Consider the following 10,880-nt stretch of genomic DNA (forward strand, 5'->3'; position numbering starts at 1 on the left):
ACTGTGACTACATTTTCAATCCGCCTAGCAAATAATGGCTTCAAATTTGAGTGGTATTCAGGGAGAAGTACGGAACTGGAGATAAGCAAACAGGCTTTATCTGCCTCAATATCTCGCCAAAGGCAACTCTGAGTCCAGAGCATTACGTAAAGCATTACTATTTCCTTTGCTTATGAACTCATCTGTATGCTCAACTGTGGGAGGTGGAAGTTTTGGGCAATTCTTTTAACTTCTCTGATTTTCAGTGTAGAGAAACAGCACCCGAGATCTCATCACATTTCAGATTCTTTGTTTCGTGAGTTCTGTGTTGCCAAAGAAGAAATGCGGTCCAGAGGGGCTTCAAAGACAAGGCCACGTCCACACCACTGCATGCGGCAGCACAGAGCTTCGAGCCCAGCCCTCCTCGTTAAGGCTTGGGAGACAGCCCGAAATGAAGACAGAAGGTTAAGAGGAATTTAATGAGCAATAAAGCCAAACAAAACTCAAGGAAGAAAAAGCAAGCAAACCAGGACTGGCACTGTAAATACTGGCCCCCCTCCAATGCTGGTGAGACTGAGCATGGTGGTTAACGCAATCCATCCCCCTGAGGTTTCAAAAAACATTTCAAAACAAAAAGTGACAAATTTCTGTACCTACCTGAGCTGGAAAAGTGCTAGGAAGGCATAAAGATGCAAAGAGGCCACTGTCTGTCTGGTGTAGCACACGGTTCGGGTGAGACCAGCGGCAAGCCTGGCTCAGCAGACGCCCCAGCCGTGTGACCGCATCACATGAATTACCACGGGCCTGGAGAGGGTCTTTTTGGGGCTTGAGGATTTTTTCCCGGACTTATCAATAAACCTCTTTTCTCTCCTCACCTGTGAGTTGAGAGACTAAATTTTCTTCCTGACACTTAACTCAAAAACTCTGTAGTCTTCTTTCCTTTTTGAATATTTTTCTAGAATCTGCAGGAAGCTGCCTGAGAGTTGACTGCATTGCTTTCACATCAGCCAAACTCCAAATCGTAGAGAAAGTGAGTTTTCAGTGTGATATTCAACATTATCTTCTTGGTCTCTTGAAGAAATTGACCCTAAAACACATCATCATCACAATGGCAAGTTGCTGTTTTAAACCAGAAACTCTGAGTAACCAGTTTAAAGATAACAACTTGCAGTGTATTGACCATAGTTACTCTCCTATTAGCTTGTTTTGAATTTTTTTTAAATTAAAAAAAAACCGGGGCTGAGGATTTAGCTCAGTGGCATAAGTGCCTGCCTGGCCAATGCGTGGTCATGAGTTCGATCCCTAGTACCAGAAAAAAAAAAAAAAAAAAAAACCAAAGGCAAATTTATTTTCAGCATGTGACATGCAATTTGTGTTTCCTTCAAACTCAGAATTAGGGCTCTACTTGAAGAAGAAACAAAATTGAAGTCACGAAACACCCCCAGTCTCGCTCTACCCGTGGAATCTTGAGGCCCAGCTCTGTCATCTGAAAGCAGAAGCCTAGAACTTTCTTTTCTGCTGGGGTGGGGTCTGTGGTCTTGTGCAGAGTGTGAATGATTTTCCTGACACCCCGCACCCAGCACTGAGCTGCCTGCTGCAGTCCTTCCTGCAGGCCAAAGCTGGAAGGCCATGCCTGCAGACTGGAAGGCCAGTGCCTTTGGCTGTGTGACCCTGAGTCACGGGAGAGGTGGGGTCCAGGCAGCTCGGGGGCAACAGTGTACTTTCCTGCCAGTGCCATCATCAGGTTCACTTTCCAAATTTCTGAGGCTCTGGATAGAGCTCAGTGGCACAGTGCCTGCCTGGCAAGGGCAAAGTTGTGAGTTCAATTCCTGATACCAAAAACGACAAAAGGAAACAAAATGTTTGAGGCTGAATGAATAACGCTGTGAGCTCACTGTGAGGTGTGAAAGTATAAGCGTGCTCTGAAAATGCAGTTCCTTTTTTTAAATGGTTCTGGGGAATCTAATCCAGTGGTCTTCTACCACTAAGCTGAATCGCCAGCTCTCTTTATTTTGAGACAGGATCCTAGAGAGACTCAAACATTCCTGCCTCAGCCTCCCTCAGTGCTGTGATTACAGGGGTGCCCCACTGCACCGGGCTTATAAACTCAGTTCCTTTTTGTCCTTTTCACTTCTTGAATGTAAGTTCTCTCTGACCATAGCAATGAGTGAATGGCTGATAGAGGTAAGAGTGATCCCGTGTTGACACGTTAGGGAGGTTGAGATGACCACTCCCATGATCAGAAGTGGCCCTGTCCATCTCAGAGAGCATGGGAGGAGTCCCTTCCTTTTCTGCTCCCCCATCTACAGATCTTGGGGTACGGCCAAGATTATGATGTTTTATTATTATACAGGGCTTTGGCTGAGAGCCTGGGGTAAGACCCCACACCCAATGAGTAGAGAGTGTGATTGTGAATGTGTGTGTGTGTCCACTCCCAGGGAAGGAGCTGATCAGAAAAGGCTGATGGGCAGCAGAGACCCAGTGTGGGGACACGGACTGGCAGATAGTGCAGACAACCTGGTCTTCTTGTGCAAACAGAGTTCTTCTTCCTCCCCACCCCTCACAGGATGGAGCAGGACACCTCCTCCACCAGGGAGCCCAGGAGTGAGGTGTGGAGGCACAGCCCAGGAGCCTGAGGATGCTGAAGCCTCAGCCTAGGTATCCTGGTTATTTTTCTCTGATTGCTGAAACAAAACACTTGATACCCAAAATTAGGGAAGGAAAGTTTTATTTAGCTCACTGTTTGTGGAGGTTTCAGCCCATAATTGGGGGCGCCAAGGTAGGATGGCATGGCACAGGGGCAGCACTCCAAGGCAGCATCCAACAAAAGCAGCCAGAGGAAAAGGGGGCAACAGGCTACAAACCCCACCCAGGGTGGATGTAGCACTCACACAACCTCTGAACCCTCCTCTTGCACAGGCTGAGGATATTTACAAAGTGAGAACCATGGCTCCCTGCTGTGTGTCTCAGTTAAACTTCTAAACTGCTCAAGCTGACACAGTGTATCAACCATAACACCAGGTATAGTTTGCCGGGCCAGGGTACTAGGTCTTTGCCTGGCTCAGTGTGTTCTGAGGGTGAGCTTTACTCTCAAGGCACAGGGCCCTGAAGGGCTGTGGGATGCTGGGATTCAGGGGATGGACCTCTGGCTGCCAGCCTCAGCAAGGCTTGTCCCTGTGTGGGCCAGCTGGGAGGTGTTTGAGAGTAGTGGGGCCCTGGCCTCTGGAGCTAGGCTTTGTGGTTTACATCCCAATCCTTCCCTTCTTGGTGGTTGACCTGGCATTAGGTACACAGCCTCCTCGGCCTGTACTGCGTTGACTGTGAAATGCGGGTAGTACTAGTTACAGGTCAGCTGAGAGGATCCACTGGGTCTGTTCGGTAACATTTCAATTCTCTGGAAGCTTTTATGTTAGGATGAAAATATGGCTGGGTTTTCTTACCACAGGATTCTTAGAAACACTATTGAAATGGGGAAGCAGCTATGTAAGGGAGAGGAAGAGTGGTGGGTCAGTCAAAACCTAGGATAAAAACTTAGAAAAGAAAGGGTGTGTTTACACTCACAGTTTAGAGATTTCAGTTGTTGGTGACTGGGACCTGCTGCTCTGACCTGTGTCAGCGCAGTGTATCATGGCAGGAGCACTTGGCCTGCTTTGCCTCATGGCAGCTGGGAAGCAGAGAGAGAGAGATAAAAACGGGCTGAAGTTCCAGTGCACCCCTTAAAGCACACCTGATGGCCTAACTTCCTTCCCCGAAGACCGATCTCCCAATTGGGCTGGGATCAAGCATTTAACACACGGGCCTTGGGGGCATTCAACATCCAAAGTACAGCAGCTGGGAAAAAGATCAGCAGAACGAAAGAGGTAGCTGCCACATGGCAGTGGACACAGAATGGCTAAAAAGGGTACCCCAAAAGGAAGAAAGAAAAAGACACCCTGAGGTACCACCTCCAGGGGAAATGTCAGATCCTGGTTTCCCTGTACTGGGGAAATGGTTTTCAGCGGTTTTCAATCTGCCCACTAGACTGAGCAGAAGTAACTGCAACCTTTGCCACCAAAAGCAGCCCAGCAGGGTCAAGCCCTACACCACGAGGCTGGAAGATCAAATCTGTGAAAACCTGGATTTACTCAGTGTAAAAACAACTAGGAGCAGGCAATTTTGTCATGCACACTGAGGGGCCGAGGGGAGCAACTCTTTCTAGTGATATAATTTAAATCATTTTAAGAACCATAAGGTTTCTTGGAAAAGCCTAGAATGGAGAAGTGTGCAGATGGTAGGCAGAGCAGTGTTGAATTAAGGCCCTGAAAATATCTTCGAGTTCTTACGGTTGGTACCTGTGAGTCTGATCTCACTTGGAAAAATGGTCTTTGCAGAGATAGTTAAGAGTCTGGAGATGAGATTATCCTGACTTCAGGGGAAGGATAAATGACAGACAGATGTCCTTAGGAGGAGAAGAAGGGGCACAGAAACACAGAGAGAAGGCCATGCAAAAGAGAAGGCAAAGACCAGAGCAGGGCATCCTCACAGCAAGAAATGCCCACGACGACCAGCAGCCATAAAACACAGAAATTGCAGGGAGCATTGCTTTCCTGGAACGCGCTCCTTTGCGGCCATCAAGGTGACCTGAACACCATGAAGCCTCCACCATGGAAAACTCTGGGCTCCGGAAACCGCCAGCAAGTCCACACGAGGCAAGGAAGCGCTCTGCCCACCTGGGCCGTGGGCTGCTCTGAGCAAGTACCACCCCCACCCCGAGCTGCTTCACAGCGATTTCTCTAAAACAGAAGTCCCCAGTCCCTGGGCCACAGGCCAGTAGGGGTCTGTGGCCTGTTAGGAACTGGGCCACACAGCAGACGGTGAGTAACCAGGGGCAAGCGGAGGTTCAGCTACATTCACAGCTGTTCCACGTTGCTTGAATGACTCCCTGTACTCCACTGCCTTCCTGTCAGATCTGCAGCAGCATTAGAGTCTCACAGGAGCCGAACACTAGTGTGAACTGTACATGAGATGGGTCCAGCTTGCTAGCTCCTTCCCACACCATCCCACGGTTCATAGAAAATTGTCTTTCAGGGGGGTGTGGTGGTGCACACCTGTAATCCTAGCATTTGGGAGGCTGAGGCAGGAGGATTGTTGTGAGTTCGAGACCAGCCTGGGCTACATAGTGAGTTCCAAGCCAGCTTGAACTGTGTAGTGAGGCCTTGTCTCAAAAAACAAAAGAAAGAAAGAAAGAAAGAAAGAAAGAAAGAAAGAAAGAAAAAGATTGTCTTCCATAAATCCAGTCCCTGATGCCTAAAAGTGTGTGGGGGGTCACTAGTCTAAAGACACTTGTGAAATTCCTTACTCTTACATTTGGGGAGGCCCTGTGGTGAAGTTTAGTATGCACTTTGATGGCGGGTGTCCTGCCCTGTCCACCTGCTCTATCTCAGGGCTCACCAGGTACCTGGCAGAGTGGCTTTGGTCTGAAATGTCCCCAAAGGTCCAAGTGTCGAAGCTTTGGTTATCCAGCTTTGGGGCCCTTGGAAAAAGGTCGAATCTTTGCGGGCTAGGATGTAGTGGGAGGACACGAAGTCACCTGGGCATGTGCCCTTGAGGGGGATACCAGAAGCCGACCCTCTTCCTCTCTCTCTTTGCTTCATGAATGCTGCGATGTGAACAGCTCCCTTGCTGCCCACTTTCTGCCATGATGCTCTGCCTCTCCGAAGGCCCAGAGCAACTGGGTCAAACGCCATGGACTGAAGTCTCTGAAGCCAAGAGCCAAACCCAGCCCTCCTCTTTTGAAGCTGACTGTCAAAGGTATTTCTTCACTGAGACAGAAAGCCGACAAATACAAGAGCACACAATTGAAGTGCAGCATCCGCTTTACCCAGCTGCTGCTGGGGCATTGCATAGGGCCGATTCTGACAGTAGGGTATCCAGCTTAGGATTTGCACTGAACGGCACTGGGGCAAATGCTAGAGGGAGGGCACAGTGTGAGGCATTACTTCCATGTCTAGTTACCTTGCACTTTCTACACCAGCTAGCTAAGGTACAAAAAGAGAATTGCCCAAGATCCCTGGGGCACAGCTGGTCACAGAGAAGAGGGACAAATTGCCCAGTGCACGTCCACACAGACACAGCCTGACACTCCCGAAGGCGGCCTGAGATAGAAGCTCCTGGTGCGAAGGATGCCTGCTGGAAATGAGGGTGACATTCCAAGGCGCTTCATTTTCAGCAGGTGAAAACAAATCAGAGCCCTTGCTTTTCATCTGGCAGGGTGTTTTCTCCACGCAGGGCTCTTAGCAACAGCCGCATCCCTCCTGATTAGTGCTGCCATTAGAGAAATGATTCCTCAACATGGTGAGTCATCTCAGATCCTGACAACTGTAACCATTCCAGATGGTGAGAGCATCAGTGACCATAATGGCCCTTCCTGTCAGCCTTCTCTGTGGATTGTTCTCTGAACCGCAGGGGACACACGCAGGCTTGTATCCTGTCGAGATTTACAAGGGGAGGCTGCAAAGCGGTGACACTCATTCCCGGGCCACATGCGGAAATCAGCCGCCTTTCTTTACAGTCACAGCTTCCATGAGGGCAGAGTCCAGCCCTGACTGTGAGAAGCAAAACTCCAAGCAAGAAATAAAAAGCAGGTGCCTGCCGGGTCCCCCGGTTCCAGCTGTCAGCTCGAAGGCACTTTGCAGACTCCTTTCATGTCACTGCTAAGATGGACTCACAGCTGTCAGAGGAACTGGGGGTCCGAGCTGTGTGTCTTCCAGCATGAAAAGAAAGAAGCAATCTGTGGCCACTTAGAGAGACACCCACAAAGTCCAACATCCCTGGACTTCCAGTCTCCAGGAAAGATATGCTAAGTTTAAGGACAAAAAAGCCAATTTTTAGGATTGGTGGGAATGACTGCAAGAGGCTGTACAATTCAGCCCTCTCTCCCCCTCCCTTACACACCTGAATATCTGGTTCTTGCACGGGCTGCAAGAGTGAATTAAGTATGGCTGGATTTTATTTTACAATTTTGAGGCTTAGATGATTAAATAAATAAATAAGTAAAATCGGGCAAAAATTTCATCATAACGATGGCAAAGCGAAGTGCTCGCTTCCCAATTGGTTATTTAAAGTTAATAGTAAATCAGCTCCACAGCCACTAGAAGAGATGATACATCAGCTTAATTCTGCGTTGTTACAGAGAGCAGCTGAGTTAATCTGAACGCGGAGATGTTGGCAGCCAGCTCCTTGCGGTAATAATGCTCATTTTTATGAATGGCTCATTTATTTTTTATATGTTCCCTTTAGCCCTGCCCTCATTTCTCGCCTCTGCGCTGTCTGGAGCTCAGGACTCTAAAGGTAGAGGAAGAAGGATCCTTCACGAAGAGGACGGGTAGGCTGCTGCTTTGGACAGCTCCGAAGCCGAGAAAATGGAAGAGGAAAAAAAAAAGATTAGAAAAACAACTCAGGGGCAGACACTGGTTTCAGAAATGCCAATCACCGGTGATTCGCTGGGTCTGCACCCTGTGTGTTTTCTAAGGCAAACTGGTTGCAAACCTGGTGGTGACTCAGCCTGGCGCTGCAGCAAGCAGGTCATCTCCTGCGGGCGGGAACTTTATATGCACAAAGCATTCTGTCTTTTTCATCTCATCGCCTGGAGAATGAGAGCACATTCGCTGGTGCAGGAAAAGCACAACCCTCCATGGAAAATGCCCCAAACCTTTGCCTTTTCTTTGTCTTTCCCTCTGGTGTGGGATGGAGCCCAAAGCCTCATACAAGCGAAGCACACCCTCTGCAGCTGAGCTGCACCCCAGCCCTGCAAACATTTGTCTTGGAAGTTAATGGGCCTGGGTGGCCCAGCTTCTCTTCCCTTTGCATGAATATTTGTAGCAGGGTGAGGGTCTGATAGGCTCTGCCGAGCGGTGCCTGTATTTCCTGTGCCCACCATGCTGTCTGCTTTTTTAGGGTTTCTGGATGACCCTGAGCCTGCCACAATCATTGCCAAACAGCCATTCCTCCTGGCTTGGCTCTTCTTCCACAAGCCTTCCCAGGAACAAAGATGCAAATGGGAAAGTGGGAAGGGATGGTAGAGCGCTTTGGGATCACAGGCCACAGCTGAGAGAGACTGCTTGAAATATCCTCGAGACCATGGCCAGGTTGTTAAGAACTCCCTGACCTGGGATTCTGGTTCTCTGGCTCACGGTGGTAGATGTGTGACCTTCAGCAAGTTGCTTAACTTCTTTGTGTTTCAGCTTCTGGGAAATGAGCAGAATAATGTCTCCAGCAGGCTTATTACTATGTTTACATGGGTTGGTGTAGGTGAATTACTGAGAACATTGCTTGAATATTTGTTCCTCCTGCAAATTCATACATTGAAACTGAATTATGAAAATGATAATATAAGAAAGTGGGCCCTTCAGGAACTGATAGGGTCAAAAGAGCTCCTCCCACAGGAATGGGATTCTACTTGTGCTGCTGGCAAAACTTGGCGTCATCCACGTGCTGCAGGGTTTTACAAGAATGTAGGATGCAAGAATAATGGGTCACGAAGACCTCCACTGAGATTGCAGGAGAAAGCCTGTGAGTGCGGCAGGATGATGCATGAAACTGGAAGGCAGAAGCTGAAGCTGCAGGGAAGAGCCCAAGAAATTCAAGATGCCAGCAATGAGGAACAACTACAGAGGAAAGCCACCGGCAACCAGCAGGGCCAGCCCAGGTGGGGCCCTCCCTTTTAGAATGGGGATATTGGCCCTGCGCCATGGTTCCCCGGAATTGTGCAACGTTTTCTTTGCATTTTTACAGGGGGCTCACAGAGTTTGCCCCAAGTCTCAGAGGCAACTTTTTATTTGATCTCCTTTGAGCAGTAGTAGAGCTGTCAGGATTTGGGGAACTCTTGGAGGTGACCAAGTGCATTTTGCATGGTGAGGTGGGTGTGAGTCTTTTGGGGCCTGGAGTGGAATGCTATACTTTGGATCTGAAATGACAGAAAGCTAACCAGAGACCCCAGATAAGTAGCCAGCCCCTTCTGCTGATCCAAGGACACAATGAGAATATCATGTCCTCTAAGAAATGCAACACAGGGTGATTTGGGGTTTTTTAAATTTAATTATTTTATTTTAAAGAGGATAAACAGAATAAAATCAACCAAAACAAACCAGTGTAAGAGACAGAGAACATTATGAAATCAACAATAGTTACCATAATGCCTTTTGATGTCTTCAAAATAGCTGCAGATAACTTCAAACGTAATAAAAATCAATCAGAACAGAAACAATAAAAACAAAACAATGAACGCAATGAAGGACTTCAAAACAAGCCAATCATAAATCCAAAATGGCTACCATAATATGTCTTACTATCTTTGAAATAGCTGCTCCTGCCATCGGATTTGACATAATCAAAAACAAAAGAGAATAAAACCCAACCCAACAAAACAATGGAAACGTTATAGGACTTCAAAACAAGACCACAGGGAATCAACAGTGGCTGCAACCCTCAGAAGGAGATCCCCTCTAGATGCTATCCTCTGAGCCTATGATCAGACCACTGGCCCTAGACCTGCAATGTCAGTGAAACACCAAAGCACCACAGGCATCCAATTGCATTTCACTTCCATAGCTATCATCACAGCCTGTGTTTCTCTGGATAAGCCGATTGCTTACGGCCGAGGGTGGTGGGGGTGGTACTTCTTGTTTGCCAGTCTGCACGCTGTCTGTTCCAGTCCAGCGGCAGCCCACACAAGGCGCTGGTTCCCAGACTGGGCTTGCCTGTTGGTGTGGCTTTGTGTGAATGTCCGCTCCTTGACAAATCCACAAAGTGATTTGGGCTTTTGCTATTATTTCAACTTCCTGTGTCAAAGCAGCTCCTAACTGAAGCAAATAAAATGCCCATTCCTACCCATCACTAAATTTTGTCAGTAACAGGAAGACTTCATCAGGAGAATTAAGCGCACTTACTCTCTCCAGATGTGTACTGAAAGGAGCTGGAGGCAACCTCTCTTGGATGCAGAGGGGGAAATGCTTGAGGAAGTTTTTCTCCTTGGTGGAAAACCTAAAAGACCCCTCTTCCAGGACTGAAAGCTCACCTTCCCCTCTCGTGTTAGCATTATACTACTGAACCTCTGGGGGCTCCCCTGGCACCAGGAAAGAAGTCCTCAAACCAAAGCAGCTGCCACCTCTGAAATGCTCACAGTTTAAAGGAGACGGGTCTCATGCACCATCCATGGCTGAGCTTTCTGGGTGAGACCAGAAAGCTCAGAGCTTGGAGTAGAGAGCTCAGGGCAAAGAGCTCTGGCCCAGGGGCCACACGCTCAACCTTCACACCTGTCTCCTCACAGAGAGAGCGCATTCTTATTTCTGTCCTCACCTCCTCCTCCTCTTCTTCCTCATCTTTTTCTTTCCTTCTCCCTTCCCCTTCCTTCTTCTTTCTTGAAAGTGGGATACTCAGACTCCCTGACTGAGAACCACTGAGGCTGAGTTCTCATTCAAAGTGCCAATTCCAGGTACTGATGTAGCCTCCAGGACGGTGCCCTGGACTCCACATTTTCCTGAAGTTGTTCTGATACTTTTCACGTACCCTTCAGTGTGAGAACTGTTGACTTGGAAATGATTCAGTCCAAGCTCTTTATTTTGCAGGAGGGAAACAGAGGCCTAGAGAAGCAAAGTGGCTTCCCCAAACTCCCCCACTTACTGAAGGCAGAACCAGGAGGCGCAGGCAGGTTCTGATCACCGCAGAGAGGACTTCAGGACTTCTGAACAGGAATGCTCTGCACAGCAGCGAATGCTGAGCTCCCTCTCCAGCTGGCGTGGAGCCCTGGCTCCTGCAGTGTGGGACTTGGTGCCATATTTTACAGCAGACATAAATTCCACGTTTCCGAGTAAAACTAGAACCCAGTTTATGCCCAATGAAAATAAATTAATTTTAATGAGGCT

At 48.3% G+C, this 10,880-nt stretch overlaps 1 long non-coding RNA gene across 1 annotated transcript; it reads left to right on the forward strand.

Annotated features, from left to right (window-relative positions):
* The first annotated feature begins 2,541 nt into the window (after window positions 1–2,541).
* LOC134478709 (uncharacterized) lies at window positions 2,542–10,880 on the forward strand. The gene is made up of 2 exons (XR_010051491.1): window positions 2,542–2,637; window positions 10,584–10,880. It is a non-coding gene; the product is annotated as an uncharacterized LOC134478709 (long non-coding RNA).

Source organism: Cavia porcellus, unplaced genomic scaffold, assembly GCF_034190915.1.
Source record: "Cavia porcellus strain 051 isolate PalLab524CR breed Dunkin Hartley unplaced genomic scaffold, mCavPor4.1 scaffold_14, whole genome shotgun sequence".
NCBI classification, from domain to species: Eukaryota; Metazoa; Chordata; class Mammalia; order Rodentia; family Caviidae; genus Cavia; species Cavia porcellus.